Source organism: Erinaceus europaeus, chromosome 12 (assembly GCF_950295315.1).
Source record: "Erinaceus europaeus chromosome 12, mEriEur2.1, whole genome shotgun sequence".
Lineage (NCBI taxonomy): Eukaryota > Metazoa > Chordata > Mammalia > Eulipotyphla > Erinaceidae > Erinaceus > Erinaceus europaeus.
The window spans coordinates 67,998,436-68,019,701 of NC_080173.1; the positions used below are offsets into that span (position 1 = coordinate 67,998,436).

Genomic DNA, 21,266 nt, shown 5'->3' on the forward strand with positions numbered 1-21,266 from the left:
TGAGGGCCGCTCGCGCTCCAGGGTGTCCCTAGGTCCTCCTTCGCACACCCCCCACCCTCAGCTCGCTGGACTTGCAGCAAGGCGCTCCTGGCTGCTGGCTGCTTGAAGTCTTGGCCCCCATTCTCGTCCCGCACTTCACCCACTTCTTGTCTGCCCTGTCCCGGTTCTCGGGGGCCCTCAGGTTTCTCTACCCCTGTTCTCCTTTCTCCCGCTCTCCCCAGCCCGGGGCCAGGGAGCACTCGCACCGCTTTACAGCTCCTCATTAGCGTGTTTGTTTTTATTGGACTCGTCTTGGCTGTAATGGGCGCGGGGGCGCGCTGTCTAATTAATGTTATGAATATTTATGAAGCGGGGGCGGGCCTTGGGAGAAGTATTGGGTGTGCGTTGGCACTCCTCTGGGTAGACCCCGGCACAGCGCTGGCTTACCTGCACACCTGATCCAGAAGATGAGTGAGTGGGTGACTACTCCCTGCCGGGGTTCAGCGGTCCCGGGAGCCCACAAACCAAACAGCAGCTGCGAACCTGCAAACTTCCCGCCCGTGTGACTCTCCTTTCTTTGCTCCCTCCCTTCCTTCTTCTTTCATGTTCTTGGTCCCTTTCATCTCAGCTTTTTGGGAAAGTATGAAAAAAAATATTTGAGAAATACTACAAATTTATTTACTGGGCTGTTTACACAGCATTTTAATTGGTCCCCATGTCACACCTGACGTCTGAAAATCTTTTTTTTTTCTCCCCTCCACGGTTATTGCTGGGGCTCAGTGCCTGCACCATGAATCCACTGCTCCTGGAAGCCATTTCCCCCCCTTTTGTTGCCCTTGTTGGTGTAGCCTTGTTGTGGTTTTTATTGTTATTGTTGATGTCCTTTGTTGTTAGATAGGACAGAGAGAAATGGAGAGAGGATGGGAAGACAGAGGGGAGAGAAAGACACCTGCAGACCAGCTTCACCACCTGTGAAGTGACTCCTCTGCAGGTGGGGAGCCGGGGCTCGAACCAGGATCCTTACGCCGGTCTTGCGCCACGTGCGCTTAACCCGCTGTGCTACCACCCGACCCCCTGAAAATCTTTACTATCACGTGTATGATGAAATATTTTAAAGTATCTTAAACTGTTTTCTTTGGGACATCTGACATTGAAGCTGATTAAGTGAATGAAAACCAGTACTATTGTGGTTTATATTGGGCTGGAATATATATATATATATATATATATATATATATATATATATATATATTTTTTTTTTTTTTTAAAAGACTACTTATTTTATTTAAGAAAGGATTAATTAACAAAACCATAGGGTAGGAGGGGTACAACTCCACACAATTCCCAATCCCCATAACCCACCTCCTCCCATGGTAGCTTTCCCATTCTCTAGCCCTCTGGGAGCATGGACCCAGGGTCATTGTGGGTTGCAGAAGGTAGAAGGTCTGGCTTCTGTAATTGCTTCCCTGCTGAACATGGGCGTTGACTGGTCGGTCCATACTCCCAGTCTGCCTCTCTCTTTCCCTAGTCGGGTGTGTCTCTGGGGAAGCGGAGCTCCAGGACATATTGGTGGGGTCTTCAATCCAGGGAAGCCTGGCCAGCATCCTGGTGGCATCTGGAACCTGGTGACTGAAAAGAGAGTTAACATACGAAGCCAAACAAATTGTTGAGAAAAAGACTATTTCATATAAGATAAGAGTGAGTTTGACATGAGAAAGAGAGAAGCCAGAGCACCATTAGTTTGTGGGACACCTCAGGCATGTGAGTCCTTAACCCTACCAGTTGAACTATTTGCCAGGCCATCTGGCAAAGTATTCTAACTCCTCACCAACTTGGCAATGCTTCCTACTTCCTAAGGTACCAATTTGCCTGCCTTCTTGCTTTTCTTTCTTTCTTTCTTTCTTTCTTTCTTTCTTTCTTTCTCTCTTTCTTCCTTCCTTCCTTCCTTCCTTCCTTTCTCTCCTCCTTTCTTCCCTCTCTTTTTATATTTATTTATTTCCTTTTTGTTGCCCGTGTTGTTTTTATTGTTGTTGTAGTTGTTATTGTTGTTGATGTCGTCATTGTTGGATAGGACAGAGAGAAATGGAGAGAGGAGGGGAAGACAGAGGGGGAGAGAAAGATAGACACCTGCAGACCTGCTTCACCACCTGTGTAGCAACTCCCATGCAGGTGGGGAACTTGGGGATCGAACCAGGATCCTCACTCCAGTCCTTGTGCTTTGCGCCACATGCGCTTAACCTGCTGCACTACCGCCCAACTCCCTCTCCTTCTCTTTTTTTTAATATTTATTTATTATCTTTTGTTGTCCTTGTTTTATTGTTGTAGTTATTATTGTTGCCATCATTGTTGGATTGGACAGAGAGAAATGGAGAGAGGAGGGGAAGACAGAGAGGGGGAGAGAAAGACACCTGCAGATCTACTTCACCGTCTGTGAATCGAAGCCCCTGCAGGTGGGGAGCCGGGGGCTTGAACCAGGATCCTTATGCCGGTCCTTGTGCTTTGCGCCACGTGTGCTTAACCCACTGCGCTACCACTGGACTCCCCTCCCTCTCTTTTTTTTCTTCCTTTCTCTCTTCCTTTTCTTTCTTTCCTTCTATCCTTGCATCTTTCTTTCTTCCTTTCTTTTCCCCAGTCCAACCAACACTTTAGCTGCTATTACCTTTCCGGCTGTCCAATTAAGTCTTCCCAGTGATCTCAACTCCCCAACCTCCCAGACCCCTAAGCCCTTTTCTTCTCAATCTTCTCCTCTTTCTTTGATCCCTTTGTCTCCCCATTTTCTCTGCCTTGAAAAATTCTGTTACACAAACTCCTGGTGGGGACATGGGGTTGGGTGCATAAAAGGGAGTGAGTGCCTTGTGAATTAAGAGATTTAGTCACTTGTGGAATGACTTTGTTTTATAGCGACTTCCTCTTCGACTGAGTGATGTTGCATGCATTGGTTGTATTTATAACTTAATAGCTTTTCTCAATTTTATTATACTTTTTATGATACTTGTGGCTTTATGGGACTTCATAATTTTTCTCAGATTCATTAAATCCAGCTGAGGGTGGAGCTAATGACAGGAGCAGGTACTGGACTTAAAGATGGCTGGTGAGAAGGCAGGGTGCCATCCTTCCAGTGCAACCCCTCCCTCTCCATCACTCCTGACTGCTGCTGCTGGTGCTGGTGGTGAGGTCTCTGAAGTGATCATGGCTTGGTCTTCTCAGCTAGGACCTGGGATTACGAAAGACAACCAAGGCAGAGCCCAATCCAGACTCTTCTACCTCTGGTCATTGGCTGTGTCTGATCTCAGCATTTCCTGGGCCACCATCTTACCTACCCCTTCCTTCCTTCCTTCCTTCCTTCCTTCCTTCCTTCCTTCCTTCCTCCCACCCTCCCTCCCTTCCTTCCTTCCTTCCTTCCTTCCTTCCTTCCTTCCTTCCTGGTTACTACTGGGTCCTAGCACCTGCATGAAGAATCCACCACTCCCCGTGATTAATCTATCTTTCTTTCTTTCCTTTTCTTCTATATAGAGACAGAGAGAAATTGAAGGGGGAGAGATAGAGAGAGGCACCTACAGTGCTGCTTCACCTCTCATGAATCTTTCCCCCACAGGTGGGGACCGGGTGCTTGAACTGGTGTTCTTGAGTACTGTAATATGTGTGCTCTACTGGGTATACCACCCAAACCCTCTTCTTTCCTTCCTTTCTTTTTTCATATATATATATATATATATATATATATATATATATATATATATATTATTATTAATGAGAGGGATAGGAGGAGAGAGAAAGGACCAGACATCACTCTGGTACATGTGCTGTTGGGGATGGAACTCAGGACCTCATGCTTGAGAGTCCAGTGGTATATCCACTGTGCCACCTCCTGGACCCCTTCCTTCCTTCCTTCCTTCCTTCCTTCCTTCCTTCCTTTCTACACTAGTTTATAGAATCAGAAAGACTTCCAGCCCATATAGACGATGTCCTCATTTTCCAGGTGGGGACACTGAGATTCAGAAGAAGCCCATTATAGACTTAGGGACAGAACATGTTCTCTTTGTTTTCAATTTGCTTGCTCGCTCCTTCCTCCCTCCTCCCTCCCTTCCTTTCTTCCTCCTTTCCATTCTTTCTTTTGACTTATTTACTTATTACACATGGGAATGGCATGTGGGATAAAGAGAGGGTGAGACAGGCACCTCAGCATGCAAGTCCGATACTCTACCAGTTGAGACACTTTCCCAGCCACTCCAGGACTCTTCCTATAGTTCCCAGCTAATGTTCAGTGACAGCTACGTACTGTTTAGCTTTGTCTCTTATTTCCACCAAGCCTCCATATTTTTATGCCCTGTCAAGAGCCTCAGAGGGAGGTGAGTATCATCATAACAGTTAACATTTGCAGAACACAACATTATGTTCTTTCATCTTCACAACAGTTCTACTAAAGTAGCTCCTAGGACTCATCTCAGTTTCACAGATGAGGCAGCAGAGGCCCAATGAAACTAGACCCTCTGCTCAGGGTTGCACAGTGAGGTGTGTGTCCCCAGGTTTCTACTTTGCAGTGACCACATCTTTTTTTTTTTTTAACCTTTTTTATTTTTTTTGCCTCCAGGGTTATCACTGGGGCTCAGTGCCAGCACTAGGAATCCACTGCTCCCAGAGGACATTTTTCCCACTTCCCCACTTTCCCCATTTTGTTGTTATTGTTGTCATTGATGTTGTTGGATAGGACAGAGAGAAATTCGGAGAGGAGGGAAGACAGGGGGGCGGGGAAGATAGACAGCTGTAGACCTGCTTCACCACTTGTGAATCGACCCTCCTGGAGGCTCGAATCGGGATCCTTATGCCAGTCCTTGCACTTCACACCATATGCACTTAATCCCCTGCACTACTGCCCAGCTCCGTGACCACATCTTTACTGTCAAAGTTAAGTGAATTATTTGCAAATTTTGATGATGCTGTTTTTTTCCAGGGGAGAAAATGTTTTTGTTGTTGGAAGGAACTAGGTTGGAAGAGCAAACAGTTCAGAGGATAGCAGGGGCTCCTGATTCTAACACTTTGGTCTTGGTTGGGAAGGGGTGGGGAGGCAGAGAACAAAGAGGTCGGTTAGTGGATGGAGAGGACTGTCGGTGCCAGGGCCCTTGTTTCGGTGTCTCTGTCACCCTGGAGACCTCTGGTACCCAGGAGGGGAGCAGCTATGGTATGTTGGTTGGATGACAAGTGCGTCATCTGACTTACATTCCACAAGTCGATACTTTGAACTCACAATGCATGTACTTGTGCTGCTCACAAAGCCATAGCAAGGCTTGGATAATTATTTACGTAAGAGAAGCTCCATGATGGCAGGCTTTCGAGACCCTTCTCTTGTTCCATGTGACAGCCGTGTGATCTGGAGCAGCGTCTTGCACAAGTCAGGTGCTCCTCTGAGCTCCATCTTTCCTCCTCTCTGATGGGTGAGCAGTGCATTCCCTGTACTGTGGGCCAGGGGAGACTGCGGGCTGAGGTGCTTTCTGTCGTTTTGTAACATCCTTGTGGCTGTAACACAATCCCATTTGGGGGGCATAATGAAAGTGTGAAGTAGGGCCTTTGGTGGCCTCGAACCTAGAGTACTGTTGCCTCCCTGTTCTTTACCTGCTCCCCCACCTCGGTTTGATGCTGTGACACTGTTTTCCTGGTCAGCTCTTATGAAGACCCACCTCCCACAGGGAGTGCTGGATTGATCTGGCTAGCCAGCACCCTCCTGACTCTATAGTTCTGAAGTCTAGTGTCAATCAGATGTCCCAGACCCCTGGGCTGTGGTTCCTGGTGGGGGAAGGGGCCCTATAGTGCTTGCACGGGGTCTTCTGGTCTCCAGGTATGCCTGCAATGGCCACCAATAGAGACCCTGTCTTGCTGATATCTCTGTTTTCCTTCTTTCCTCTCAAGACTATGGTGACAAGTAAAATTAAAATTCCTTTAATAGTGTCTCTGGAGGACTAGTGAAATAACTCACTTGCATGGTGCACTGCTTTGGCCCATATGAAATCCAGGTTTGAGCCCAACCCCCACTGTACTGACGGAAGCTTTGGTGCCATGGTCACTTTCACTACTCTCTAAAAAAAAAAATGTGTGTGTGTGTGTGTGTGTGTGTGTGTTTATTGCAGTGTAGGACCATTAGGCACTTTCTCAATTTACAGAGGTCTAGAAGTGGAACCCCTTGAGTGTTTGTGGATGTGTGTGGCTGGTGGGTGTCAGGTAGCATTTAAATGTTGAAAAACAGCTTTGGAATCTGAAAAGTTGGACACATCTGTGTTGGCTTCTTCAAAACTTCAAAACTCACCACAAGGGGCCTGAGAAATAGCTCACGTGGATGATATGCTGCTTCTCCATGTGTGTGACTCAGGTTTGGGCCTGGCCACCACAGCACTGAAGGAAACTTTTTCTCTAACCTCCCCCAAACAAAACAAAACACAGGAAATACATATACACACAAAAACAAAAATGAAAAAACTTGCTACGTGGTGTGCCAATGGAGTCACGTCTCTGTGCTCTGATGAAACTGGCAGGAGTCAGCCCCTTCTTCTGTAGTGGTGGACAGGACTGAGGGCTGGGTGCCTGGGTTTTAGTCTTTGCTCTCTCAGTTAACTAGTGGTTACTGTCTTGCATATGTTTGTCTTTTCACAGGCCTGGGTCGTCCTCAGCCATATCATAGCTGCTTGGAAGACTTCTCTCTTCCTTGTGAAATGGATAGAATAAAACCCAGCTCCCTCTGAGGGTGGTGGCAGCCAGGAGGAACCTAAATGGTCAGGTGCAGAGTCAGAGGTCTCAGTGGGTAGTCACTGCCCTTGAGCCCTTCACATTCACAGCCAAGTAGCGGGCACTTAGCGAGGCTGTGGGCAAGACAGCAGACATAGGGTCAGATAAGGAACTGGGCCTTCAGCTCCTACCTTGAAGCTCCCTGGTTTTGAAGGAGGCCTGTGCCCCAAGCTCACCCTGCTTAGTGCTTCCATTACAGACCTTTGTACAGGGCCCTCAAGATGCATTTGTAATTTTTATTGTTATATCTTTTAATTTTATTTTGCTCTCCCCGCTGTCTTGAGCAGGGGAGATAGGAAGCTGGTATTTATGGCTGCTCCCACGACCTACCTCTTGCAATGTATGTATCAGTTAATTTAATCTCCCCTGGTTTTATTTAAACTGTTTTTCCTGATTCACTCTCTTCATTCTCCATCCTCCACTCCCCCTCCCTCTTTCTCAGTCCTGCCCCTCCCCTCTCATACATCCTCTTCTCTGTGTCTGTTTTAGGGGCTCTTTCTTTTTCCTCCTCTTTCTCCCCCTTCCTCTCTTTCCCTTCTCCCAGGGTTTACTCCTGCTACCCTCCACCCCCCCAGGCATCCCTCTCTTCCCCCTCCCACTTTGCCTCTGGCCTGGGTCTTTCCATTCCTGGGTTCTAGGAGGATGAAGAGGGCTCTTATATTGAGGTTGCTACAGTATTTTCCAGGCCTCTCTCTCTTTCTCTGCCCTGTTGCCTGATTGACATTTACAAATTACCCAGCTGAAAGTATTCAATCCCTGACCCGCCTGTTTCTGTTCAGCAGTGAGTGAGATTTGCAAGCATTTTGTCATATAATTACTGCAAATCCCTTGAAAATTTCCACAACAAGGCCAGATGAATGGTAATTTGGGGGCCTCCCGCCCCTAGTCGCCTCCAGTTGCCAGTCCAAGATGTCTGAGGCCTGAAATGCAAACTAGCCCCCAAGTCCATATTTATTTATTTATTTGGAGGCGGGGGGCTCACCAGTTGTTTATTTTCCCTAGAGATTTTGGGGGGGGGAACTTGAACAGCATAGACATGTGCACTTCCCCACCTTCCCCCTTGTAGTGCTCGTGCTGTAAAATATTTGAATTAGGAGATTTATTTGCTTTACATGGGTGTATTTGTGCTGATTTTATTATATTGACTGGGCACATTTTTCCTGCGTTCTACAACAGTTTTATTGTGTGCCAGTCTCAAGCATACATCACCTGCATTGTTTTCTGCAAAAATTACGCCCTGTTCCCCTGTATCTTGATGGAACTTACAACATTAGTACCTAAGTGGGGAGATTTGCTGCTGCCAATGCTGCCTTACTGCCTAGGGCTACCCAGATGGGATTGGGAACACGGGCAACTGGGTTTCTGGGGTCCTTAGACCTGGGTAGGGGACTGGATAATGGGGGAGATGACTGCAGTTGATCATGGGGTAAAAAGTCAGTGGTCTTGGGATTGAGGTAGAAGAGACCACAACTGAGCAGTAGGTTGAGTGGTAAACTGGGCCCCCAAAGAGGGGCACTGGCAGGACAAGGATAATGCCCTGACTTGAAGCATGTGATAGCTTTAGCTCAAAGCTCGAGTTTTGCTTGATTGAAGTGATGTTAACCCTCTTCACCTGATGCTGATTGGTGTAATATATAAAGGCTGTGTGGAACAGCAATAAAGGAGGAAGCTAGCAAGGAGAAGCTAGCAAACAGGAGTGGAACTGTCTTTCCCGTGGCCTGTCTCCCTTGGTTCTGGCTCATGTGCGTGTTAAGGAACTTACCTCTCTGGGACCATTCCCCTTAGCTCTTTGTTCTGACTCTTGGCCCCTGACAGGGCCCCTGTACATTTATCTGCTTCTTGCTAACATCTGCTGGAAAATCCCTGGTGAACATAGTTGGGAATTTGCTGGTCTGCCCTGGGGACTAATGAGCAAGGTGGAGACCAGAGTTCATTGCTTAACCCACCTGGACAGGACAGAGGGCTGAAGCTTCTGTCTAAAAACACAGCCCCTCCACCCCCGCCATTTTACAGCGGGGAACACAGCAGCATGGAGAGACATAGTCACTTTCCCTTGATCATCTATTTATCAAATGGTGGGTGAGAATTGGAACTCATGACTGCCTGAAGCCAGGACCTACTTTCTTCTCCTTAATAAGGGACGCCCAAGGGGAAGGTCCTATACTGGGGAGGATGACTTAAGGGGGGGCCACTGAAAACTGGAAAGGGTCTCAGAAGCTAGCTAACTAGCTACCCCACCTTTTTGAAAGAAGGGGACACTGAGGCCTGGGAAGATCACCACTCACCTGAAACGAAGCTCTGTTGAGAATCAGGGAGAGGAGATGTATTTTCTGTTCCTGGGTTGAGATCTGGATTTAGAGCATCTTGTCTGATCTGCCTGACTTCTCCAAGGACTGAACACATTTCTTTGTATGCTTGTGCTGTGTGTGTGTGTGTGTGTGTGTGTGTGTGTGTATGTATGTATGTATGTGTTTGCATGTTGGGCAGAGGGCAGGCTGTAAGTGCTAAGGCCTGATGTTCGGTGGGTGACACGAACCACCTAAGGGCTACCTCCACTGTTACTTAAGGTGGCAATGAACTTGGCCTTCTCCTCACTGGTTCTTTTTCCCAGAGGTTATTGAAGCTAGCTACCTCCTTTGTGTCCTCTGTGTCTGTCTGTCTGTCTGTCTGTCTGTCTGTCTGTCTATCTATCTATCTATCTATCTAATTTTTAAAATATTTTTCCCCACAGGGAAAATGACTCCACTGCTCCCAGTGGCAATTTTTCTTTCCTTTCAATAGAAGGCGAGAGAAAGATAAAGAATGAGAGAAAGAGTCAGACAGAGAAGGAGAGATACTACAACACTGCTCCACTGCTGGTGAAGCTCCCTCCCTGCCGTCGCCATCCCATATTGTGATGTGAGGCTTGAACCAGGGTCCTTGCACACGGTAACATGCACACATTACCTATATTGAAGCTTTATGGGGGGGTAGGTCTGGACCTGAGTCCTGCCCAGGACTCCCACAGTCACCAGCTCATCCATGCTCATGCGCCAGATGGCCAGCCAGTACACAGGAAAGGCAAGTGGTTGGGTTTAACATTTCAGCCTCCTCTACCCCCATTTCCATTTATTTATTATTTTTTTGTTACTGCATTAAAAAAACCCCAAAGATTATATAATTAAATTAAAAGTAAATGCAGGGGGCTGGGCGGTAGTGCAGTGGGCTAAGTGCACATAGTGCAAAGCACAAGGGCCAGCGTAAGGATCCTGGTCTGTGGGTGTCTATCTTTCTCTCTTCCTCTCTGTCTTCCCCTCCTCTCTCAATTTCTCTCTGTCCCATCTAACAACAACAACAACAGCTATGACAACAATAATAACCACAACAATTGTGACAACAATAACAACCACAACAAGGGCAACAAAATGGGAAAAATGGCCTCCAGGAGCAGTGGATTCATAGTGCAGGCCCCAGCAATAACCCTGGAGGCAAAAAAAAAAAAGGGTAAATGCATCATCTAAGGTAGGGTTGTAATTTCACACCCAGAAGTGTTTTCCCTTGGACTTGTCCTTCCTTCCAGTTAACCCTTTTTGCCCTCAGGAGATTGAAGAGCAGCTCCTCTAGGCAGGGCCTCTGGAAGGAAGTTGCTCAAAGGCAGAGGCTGTGGTGTGTTGGAAGGCTGGGGCCCTGCCAGATGCATCCTGGGGCCCCGCCCTGGAAGTGTTCTGGGCACAAGGCCCCTGCAGGTGGTGGCCAGTGCCCATTCCTTACACACACACACACACACACACACACACCTGTATGTGTGAACCAACCCCACAAACATGTAATCAGGGAATTGGGTGGTAATGCAGTGAGTTAAGCGCAGGTAGCATGAAGCATAAGGACCATTGTAAGGATCCTGGCTCGAGTCCCCGGCTCCTCACCTGTAGGGGAGTCACTTCACAAGCAGTGAAGCAGGTCTGCAGGTGTTTATCTTTCTCTCCTCCTCTCTGTCTTCCCCTCCTCTCTCCATTTCTCTCTGTCCTATTTAACATGACGACATCAATAACAACAGCAATAATAACTACAACAATAAAACAAGGGCAACAAAAGGGAATAAATAAATATTAAAAAATAAAAAATATTAAAAAAACAAAAAAACATGTAATCAGACACTGCACAGACACCAATTTACACATGTGAATAATTCGTGTAGGTTGATGCACATGCTTGTCCACACAGTGATGCAAACTGAGTTAATACACGTTCTCAATCCTTCCCTCACACTGAAGTCATTTTGTGGCTTCAGAGTCAAGACTACATTCCAGCTTTCTGCTTCTGCCATGTCTCTATGGCCCAAACTTATTCTGGGCCCAGTTCTTGTTCAACAGAGGATTTATTCCTTGGAGCTATTTGCTTCTCCATCACTCAGCATTTCTCAGAAGGAAGCATGAAGATTCTGTCCTCCATCCTGATCTCCAGCCCCAGCTCAATCTCATACTGGTCAGGGTCCCCACACCCCTCTCACCACTCTTAGACTCCCCGAGGATTTCCCTTCACAAGCACGGTGAGGCAGGTAGTAAGCAAACTCACGGTGGTCCCTCTTAGGAACTGTCAAGGCCAAATTCTGCCATTTGGATTTGTCTGGAGAGCCTCTAATGGCCTCCTGGGTGTCCCCATCCCAATCCTGAGCCTCCTTTCCCCTTGGATATAGGCGAGACAGCAAAAACAAAACAAAACGAAACAAAACAAAACAAAACAAAACAAAAAAATAACTGGCTCAGCCCAGTCAGTCCAAAGCAGCCACTGCTCAGGTTTAGCGAAGGCCTGGGGAGAAGCAAAAGGAGTGAGGCAGATGATGGGGTAGGCTCAGTGGGGACTGTTGGAGAGTCTAGCTCCCTCTCCTCCCCAAATCTGTAATCTAAGCCTGCCTTGGGGCAAGATCCTTTACTCTGACGAAACCAGAAATGAAAATACAAAGTGAAGTTCTGGGACAAGTATTTATATTTGTGTCCTGCATGGGTTTCTGTGGCATCTCCTCTACTGCCCTAAATCAGTGCCCTCCACAGTGAGGGGGAGAAAGCGGGAAGACAAGGTGGTAACCAGGGGCAACACTCCTCTCCCCCCTCTTCCTGAGTTAATGCCACTGAAGAGCACTCCAGGGCCTTCGAGTCACCCACATAATTATCCCTGGAGGTAATGGACTTAGAGAGGAGGGGGTGGTGTGGGCTTGGGAGTGGAGGGAGCTCTGGCAGAGGGGTTTGTTGGCTTGGGAGAGCATGAGGGATTGTCCCCTTCATGGGAGCATGCAGGTGTGGGGACCAATTGCCATCACCCCCATACACACATACAAGAACTGGATTTAAGAGCCTGATTTGCTTTCTGTTATCCAGTTGAAACCTGGTGTGTGTGTGTGTGTGTGTGTGTGTGTGTGTGGTGTGTGTGAGAGAGAGAGAGAGGGAGAGGGAAAAAGAGAGAGAGAGAGAGAAAGAGTGTTGTGGTTTGGAGAATAATAGGAGAAACAAAGGGGTGGGTCTGAACAAGGCATACACTTTTGAAGTTCTGTTCCCCCAAGGAAGCTCTTCTGTTGGGGGCAGATGTGAGGAGGAGTGGGTGGGGCTGGGTCACCCTCTTCTCCTAGATTTAGGAAGAAAAGTATAATCTAGGTTTTCTATTTAGAGACTTCTATTTAGAGACTGGAGTGGTGTGTGTGTGTGTGTGTGTGTGTGTGTGTGTGTGACTAAGATAGACACAAAGGCAGAGAGGTGATAAGGGTTAAGCTGAGTGAGGCTTTCCTAGGAAGTGTGTGTGGGGGTGGGTGGTGGGCGGGGGGCTTGAGGATGGAACTGACTTCTGAGCACAGGGCTCCAGCTCAGAAGGCGAGATGGGGAGTGGGACCCAATGGCTCATCTATGTCAGCGTCTGGATGCTTCTCTGCCTCCCGCCAACCCATTTCAGCTCCAGCACAAATTTGCATTTAAATAGAGATTTTTTTTTTTTTAATGAGAAGGACCCAAGGGAGCCCCCAGACTATTAAGTTTTCTTCTGGGGGCTGTGTGGAGCCTTCTTCATTTGCCCCTCCACCCTATCCTCCCACCCCCACCTCTCCCAGCCGTCATATTATTCTGTGGCCATATATTCTGAGGACCAGATGAGACCCTGGCTCTGACAATCTGAGGGCACTTGTGTGGACAATGGGGCCTGAGCTCCTGGGAAGACAGAGGACGCAGAGTGCTCAACCCTGATACCTCCTCCCTCTTTGTCTGTTGAGGCCTGAACACCCCACCGTTCATTCTTTTCATCTCTGTGGTAGCCCTGGGGAGTGGAGGAGCCCAGACTGATCGGGCAGCAGCACAGAATCCATCAACACCATACAGGCAAAGTGTGTTAATTAGGAGGCAGGAGACCCTGTTTCAGGCCAGGCTCTGTCAACCCCATGCTGTGTTACACTGGGCAAGTTACATAGCTTCTCTGAGTCTCTGTGTCCTCACCTGTGGGTAGAAGATAGTAACAGAACCTTCCTCCAGGCAGTGGGCATCTGGATGAATGAGCTGACATGGTGACTTGGTTTGGCACAAGGACTGACACATGCAGTGCCGTCCCTTAGCAGACTGATGAGAAGTCAAGGACAAGGACTGATGCTGTGGGTGGAAAGAGCAGGATTTCAAGTCCACAGTTCAGGGCCTCTTTCCCTGTGGTCCCAGTTATGCCCCCATGGTTTGAACTCATCTGTCAACTGGAGATTCTTCAAACTCATCTCAAGGGCCAGGTGGTGGTGCACCTGGTAGAAAGCATACATTATAGTGAACAAGGACCTGGGTTCAAGCCCCCAGTCCCCAACTACAGGGGGGAAGCCTCACAAGCAGTGAAGCAGTGCTACAAGTTGAGTGCTACAAGTTCCCTCTGAGTTTCCCCTTTTCTCCTAGTTTCTCTCTGTCTCTATCTTACAAAATAAATAAACAAATAAATAAAACACTCACCTCAAAGGGTCATGTGCGCATCAAATGATAAAGCCAGGGCTCTGAGTTCCTGGCCTACAGATATTTAGTAAAGTCAGTCCTCTTCAACCCTCCCCTCCACATGCCAGGCAAACTCCAAAGAACTCAGGAGCTTAGAGCATATCTGGGGGGTCTTCAGGGCTCTGAAGCTCCAGAGGCTATTGTAGACTCCTTGAGCCTCCAAACAGGGGGACTGAGGAGTTGAGAGCCCTAAATGAAAAAGGAGGCCACCTCTGTCAAGGGACAATCTCTAATGGGTGGTGACATGTCTTTGTGTGTGCTGGGGGGAGGGGGCCAGCACACTTGTGGCTGAGGGGAATGGAAGGAGAAAAGGTCAGTTCAGGTAGGGTCCCCTGCCTTTCCCAGACACCCATCACTTGCTTTGGGGTAAGGAAATGTGACACTGCAGGTCTCTGGCCACATGGGGTAAGCTGAGAAGGGAGACAGGGTACATGCAAAGGAAGGTGTGTGTGTGTGTGTGTGTGTGTGTGTGTGTGTGTGTGTGTGTGTGTGTGTGTGTGTATGTGTGTGTGTGTGTGTATGTGATGAAGAGAGGGTTCATCCTGACTCACTTCCAGCCCCACCTTGGGTCCTAGTGGATCACTTCTGGCACCTCAGCTAGTAGAGTGACAGTGACAAGTTCTTTCATTAGAAAAAAAACCCTCTGTGGTTGGATCCCCACCCCTTCACCTTCTTCTTTTCTTCTTTCTTCTCTCTTTTCTGTCTTAATTATTTTTTAAATATTTATTTATTCCCTTTTGTTGCCCTTGTTGTTTTATTATTGTCATCGTTGTTGGGTAGGACAGAGAGAAATGGAGAGAGGAGGGGAAGACAGAGAGGGGGAGAGAAAGATAGACACCTGCAGACCTGCTTCACCACTTGTGAAGCGACTTCCCTGCAGGTGGGGACCCAGGGGCTCGAACCGGGATCTTTATGCTGGTCCTTGCACTTTGCATCACCTGTGCTTAACCTGCTGTGCTACCTCCCAACTCCCTTCTGTCTCAATTTTATATTTCCTTTCCTATTCTCATCCTTTTTCTTTTAATTATCATTTATCTTTAAAAGTTTATGTTACCAGAGCACTGCTCAGCTCTGGCTTATGGTGGTGCTAGAGATTGAACTTATGACCTTTGGTGTTTCAGCATGGAAATCTTTTGCATACCCTTTATGCTGTCTCTCAGTCCTCCTTTTTATTTTTTAAATATTTTTTTATTTTTTAAATATTTTTTCTTCTTCTTCTTTTTTTTTCCTAAGGGAAATTATGCTTCACAGACATGGTTGAAGAGCCCCTCCCTCAGGGCCTGGCCAAGGATTAGGAAAAGGAAAAGGCCTATGGGAGAACCCGGCCCTGTGAACTCTGAGTGTGGCTGGTAGAGGCCACTTTCTGAGGACGATAATGGGCATCCTTCCCACGGGTGGATATGGACTCTTGTCAGGACATGGCTGGGCTGGCAGAAGGGAAACTGAACTTGATCCCACACCTGTCCCTGTGTGTAGTGAGCAACCTGGACAGTCAAATGGGACCCCCCCACATACACTGTGTTAGAGACTCTGTCTAGTCGCAGTTCACACATCTGGGTCTTTTCATTTCTTTTTCCTTAGCTCTGTTGACTACTTTCTCTTCTTTCTCATTCCAGAAAGAGTCACAGCCCAATCTTTCTCCTTCTTCTCCTTCTCCTCCTCCTTCTTCTCATTTTTTGTGTAGCAAGTGTAGAATGTGTGCACATTATCATTTCCTCCTGGGACAGCATCTTTGTGGCTTTCTCTTAGGCTGGCAGACAGTGGGCATTCAAAATTGTGTGAATGGGTTGTGGATGTCCACATACTACCCATATACCTCAGTTCTCTGGGGCCCCTCAGCTATACCCTTGCTTGAGCTTAGAAAGGAGGAGGAACCCCACAGGCTGAGGCCCTGTATCCTCTAATCTCTTAGTTTCTTGCTAGCCAACCATTTCTTCCCTCATGATATTTCATCTTCCAGTGAGCACCAGAGAAGGGCAAACCGCCTGCAGTGGCCTTGGGTGGACCCCACTGCACCTCCCTCCCAGGCCTCCTAAGGCCTTCCAGACCAGAGCTGTTAGGGCAAAAGCAGGGGTGGGGGGTGGGGGGTGAGAAGCTTGGCAGGGGTTGGTGGCCCCAGGGACCCCTTTCCACAAGGACAGAGGCGGCACCAGCTGCTCCACAAAAGAAATATTCCCCAAAGCCAGAGTGGTCGTCTCGTATTTTAAGTGGCCCTTATTTATCACCGTCCTCCTGGGCTCCCTTTCGTGGCAAATGATGATAAAAGACATCAGTGTGTGTGGGGGGGCTGTTTCTGGATGGCCCTGCAGCTGTCGGAGGGGAAGTGGCAGCATTTGGGGAGGTGCGCGCGCACGGGCGCGCGCGCGCACACACACACACACACACACACACACACACACACACACACACACACTCTGTCACCCATAGTTGTGGACATGCACGCAGCCTGACACAGGCCTGGGGCACACACCGACTAATACATATGCAGAGTGAAAAGGCACACACCGTCACACACTCTGAGACGCATACAACACACACCTGTCTTGTCTTCACACCCTGTGTTCACACATGTACGTTGACCTTAGATTCTCTCTATGAGTCTGACCACCTTAGGTGACTTCTGCATGTCTGCTCCCAGATCAGGCCATTTTTTTCTTTGTGGTAGCCAGCACGTGTGTGTGTGTGTGTGTGTGTGTACTGTTCTCCACACACATGCATGTGCATGGTAGGTTGTACAGATTTACAGACCAACAGAAAGAAAATGAACTTCACATTGTACCTCCATACAACATGTGGAAATTAACTCAAAATGGATCATAGATCTAAGTGAAAGATATAAAATCAATAGCCCTTCAGAAGAAAACAGAAGGTCTTTGGGCCCTTAGAAGTGGCTCAGTGGTGGGGTACTTGTCTTTCGTGCCTCAGGCCCTGTGTTCAATCCCTGGCACAACATGAGAGCAAGAAGAAGAAAAAAGCTCATAGAATCCCATAGGTGGTAGAGAGGTGCTTTAGTTTCTCTTATACAAGAAATAAAGTAAAAGTTGGGTCAGGAGGTAGTTCCACTGTAGAGGGCATGCTGTATGATCCCCTAACTGTACTTGATCCCCTAACAGTGTTAAAAATATAGCGGGGGTCGGGCAGTAGTGCAGTGGGTTCAGCACATGTGGTGCAAAGCACAAGGACTGGCTGAAGGATCCCGGTTTGAGCCCCCGGCTCCTCCCCTGCAGGGGAGTTGCTTCACAGGTGGTGAAGCAGGTCTGCAGGTGTCTTATCTTTCTCTCCCCCTCTCTGTCTTCCCTTCTTCTCTCCATTTCTCTCTGTCCTATCCAACAACAGTGACATCAATAACAATGATAATAATAACCACAACAATGGTAAAACAACCAGGGTAACAAAAGGGAAAAAATGGCCTCCAGGAACAGTGGATTAGTGGTGCAGGCACTGAGCCCCAGCAACAGCACTGGAGGTACACACACACACACACACACACACACACACACACACACACACACAAGCATAAGGGGCTGGTTAAGTGCGCACCTTCCCATGCACAGGACCTGAATCCAAGCTCTTAGTCCCCACCTGCGGGAAGGGGAGCTTCATAGCAGTGAAGTAGGGCTGCAGGTATCTCTCTTTCTCTACTCCCCTTCCCTCTTTATTTCTGTCTTATCAAAAACAAACAAACAAATAAAATTAAAATAAAAGGGGGGTGGAGGTTAGATGGCATAATGGTTATTTAAAAAGATTCTCATGCTTGAGGCTCCAAAGTCCTAGGTTCAGTCCCTTGCACCTCCATAAGCTAGAGCTGAGCAGTGCTCTGGTAAAAAAAAAAAGGCAGAGAAGGTTTCTATGACCATGGGGATTGCAGAGATTCCTTAGCTAGAACACAATCAGGGGTTGAAATTTGGGGCTTTAAAATTATGGGGGTTTTTTTGTTTGTTTTTTACTGGAACACTATTCAGCTCTGGCTTATGGTGGTGCTAGGGATTGAACCTAGGACTTTGGAATCTCTGGCATGAAAACCTTTTTTGCATAACCACCATGCTATCTTCCCTGGCACTGGCTTTAACATTAGAAAACCTCTCTGATTTATTTATTTTTTTCTTTTCACCAGAGCACTGCTCAGCTCTGTCTTATGGTGGTGCAAGGGATTGAACCTGGGACCTAGAGTGTCAGGCATGAGAGTCTGTTTGCTAAACCATTATGCTATTTCCCCTGCCCTGATTCTTGTTTTTATTATTGGGTGCATTTACCTTGAGTGAGTAACTTGCTTTCTGAGTCGAATGCTTCTTATACAGTGACGGTGCCTACTTCTCTGGGTACCCATGAAGTCCAGGGGAACAGTGCATGTGAAATGCCGTTTAAAAGCTCTGATGCACCATACAAAGATGGGTTAAAATAGAAAAATAAAATTAGTCTTGAGTATTGTGATTATTCACACATCCATAGCTAGGAACACCTCCTAAGTTGCAGCCCACAGCTCAAACATTTCTGCATGCAGACCTCCCTGCTGCCTGGGGAAGGCACCCCCACCCCTTCCGCATTAACCACCCAGTTGCCAATCAACCTCCCTCCCCAGCCTCAGCCCATTAGTACAGCTCCCTGGGGGAATCTATTTTTTAAAGGTTATTAGCAGATTATTGGTTCTTTATCAACCACAGGCCCCAATCTCCAATCTCCCAATGAAGCCTTTGTGGCCTAATAAGATGCACTTGATAATCTTGGCATAAGGGTAGTGGAAGGTCTGGTGGGGGTGGGGGCAGCTGGAAGGAAGGAAGGGTTAACAGTGCTGCCTCAGCCCCCCAACCCCTTGATCCTCAAATAGCTGAACTACTGTATGTTGTAGTTTTCAACTGCAAATCATCTTTAATAGCAGACATCACGGGATGGCTCATTACATTAAGCTATTTTTCATGCTATCTCCTGTAATATCCTCTAATCCAATGCGTTTCAAATCACCTCGGGCTAAAATAAGAGACATAGCGATGTAATAGCCTAGTGTATTAGTGGGTTAATTGCCCTGTTGTACTCTTTCTAGTAGCTATCTCTGGAATGACTTCTATATTAATTGTAAATTGCTTAATACATTTAACTCCTTGCCACCGCCCCATCCCCTAACGAAGGAGGGCACTATCCAGTTGTCTGATGGGAAGGTGTGTGCATGTGTGTTTTGTGGGGGCTTCTGTGCCACTGTGGTTCCCCTCTGTCTTCTCCTTCAGAATTAGCTGAACACGCTTGAAACATACTTCTTGGATTAATGAGGGGAATGAAACAAGGGGAATTTATTGAACACCTGCTATGTGACAAGCTTGGACTAGCCCCACCCCCTTTTTTCCCCCAAATACTGTCTATTTGGAAGCTCATGAGACCCTGAGTAGTGGCAGTTGTCGCCCCAGAGATTATGTGACTTGTTCAAGGTCACAGAACTAAGATGCGCTAAAGCTCGATTTGTACTCATACTCAAGAGAGCTCTTATGACCACAGTGCAGGGAGTTGTCAGGAACTGGGGCTTGGGATACTTGGCTGCCTGTGCTCAGTGGGGCCCATTGGGGTGGGAGGCAGTTGTCCTGGTCTGGAAGAGACACAACTTGATTTAAGAGATCCCTTAGTATGATGGTAGGGAGGGGGAGACCCCCTTGCCAAGGGAAAGTCCCAGGTAAATGGAAAACTCAGTTCCTATTCTAGAGGGCACCCAATCTAATGGGAGGGATGTGACCTCTATCCTGAGGGACAAGTCCAGTCTACAAGGAAGACATAACTTCTGTCCTGGAAGACTCCTTGTGGGTAGGGGGAGAGGAGGGGAACTGATTCCAAGGGTCTGAAGAGAGGACATAGAAATGAAGGGCAAATGAATGAGGAATGAGGTTGAATAACCGGAGACGGCAAATGGTGTAGCATGAGGGCAGAGTGCAGCCTTACTGAGGCCAGGGGTGTGTCTCAGGTCAGTCCTCTCCCTTCCTAGATTGACAGCTCCACTCATTGCTTTCTGTCATTGGCTGGTGGGGACCCCATAGGCCTGGGGAGCACTGAGACCTCCCTCTTGCCATGGTTCCGGTTTGGTTTCTTTTCCCAAGAGGCCCCCAGTGCTTAGTGACCAGGACCTGAATGCCCTTCCTTCTCTCTCCTTCTTCCTCTCTGGAATGGATGACAAGTGGAGATTTTTCTGAGGGCAGAGGAAATAAAAGAAAAGGAAGAGAGGGGGTGGGTTGCAGGCCTATCAGCCACAGGGAGGGTTCAGTGCTTACCTTCCATACTGTGGCCCTTTAACTCAGTTAGTGCACAGTCCGCTGCCATGTGAGAGATGCTCACAAGGTGGCTACTACATTAAAAACATCTACCGTGTGGTGTGCAGCAGGCCCACCATCAGACAGAGGGGCCCAAGTTCATAGTTGTACAGTGCTCACCTCCTTTCTTTATTTTCTGTCATCATTGGGGCTGCACCACTCTGGGATGACTTTTACACACACACACACACACACACACACACACACACACACACACGGAAGGAGAGAGAGAGAGAATGAGAGAGACCACAGCATTAAGTAGCACTAAAACTTCCTTCAATGCCGTGGGGCGCCAGGCTGGAATCTGGGTTGCCACATGACAAAGCAGCTCTTTCTTTTTCTTTCTTTCTTTTCTTTCTTTTTTTTAAATTTATTTTTTAGTTAAGAAAGGATAAATTAACAAAATCATAGGGTAGAAGGGGTACAACTCCACACAATTCCCACCACCCAATCTCCATAACCCACCCCCTCCCCAGTAGCTTTCCCATTCTCTATCCCTCTGGGAGCATGAACCCAGGATCATTATGGGTTGCAGAAGGTAGAAGGTCTGGCTTCTGTAATTGCTTCCCCGCTCAACATGGGCATTGACTGGTCGGTCCATACTCCCAGTCTGCCTCTCTCTTTCCCTAGTCGGGTGGGTCTCTGGGGAAGCGGAGCTCCAGGACACATTGGTGGGGTCTTCATCTTTCTTTTCTTTTTAAAATTATCTTTATTTATTGGATAGAGATAGAAATTGAGACGGTAGGGGGAGATAGGGAGAGAGAAAGACACCTGCAGTCCTGCTTCACCACTCACAAAGCTTTCCCTCTGCAGGTGGGGAACCCAGGGCTCAAACACAGGGTCCTTGCATATTGTAACTTGTGTGCTCAACCAGGTGCATCACCCACCCCCCTCATAGCAGCACACTTTCCAAGTGAACTATTTTATCAGGCCGGTGCTCACATTATTCACTTTAGTGGGTTGCTGTGATCACAAATTCATTCTGGGATAAAAACTGAACTCTTGAGGAGTTGGGACTTTGGCACAGCGGCCACCTGGGTGCTGAAAGAGAACATTGGGATGATAAAAGGGTGAGGATGGGGGGCGGGGGACAGACAATGATGGAGGAGATGGAGAGACTGTCGGTCCCTTCCCGAGAATCTTCCTGGCGGTGGGAGGCTTGGGGGCGCCCAGAGTCCCTGGCGGCGGCTTTGTTGGCGGCCGGCTCAGGAGCAACCTTGAGTGCAGGCGCTGCCATAGTGATTTAGGT

At 47.8% G+C, this 21,266-nt stretch overlaps 1 long non-coding RNA gene across 2 annotated transcripts in view; it reads left to right on the top strand.

Annotated features, from left to right (window-relative positions):
- Positions 1–21,266, top strand: part of LOC132541996 (uncharacterized) — a 125,983-nt gene that overhangs the window by 4,546 nt on the left and 100,171 nt on the right. The gene's annotated exons all lie outside the window — the stretch shown is intronic.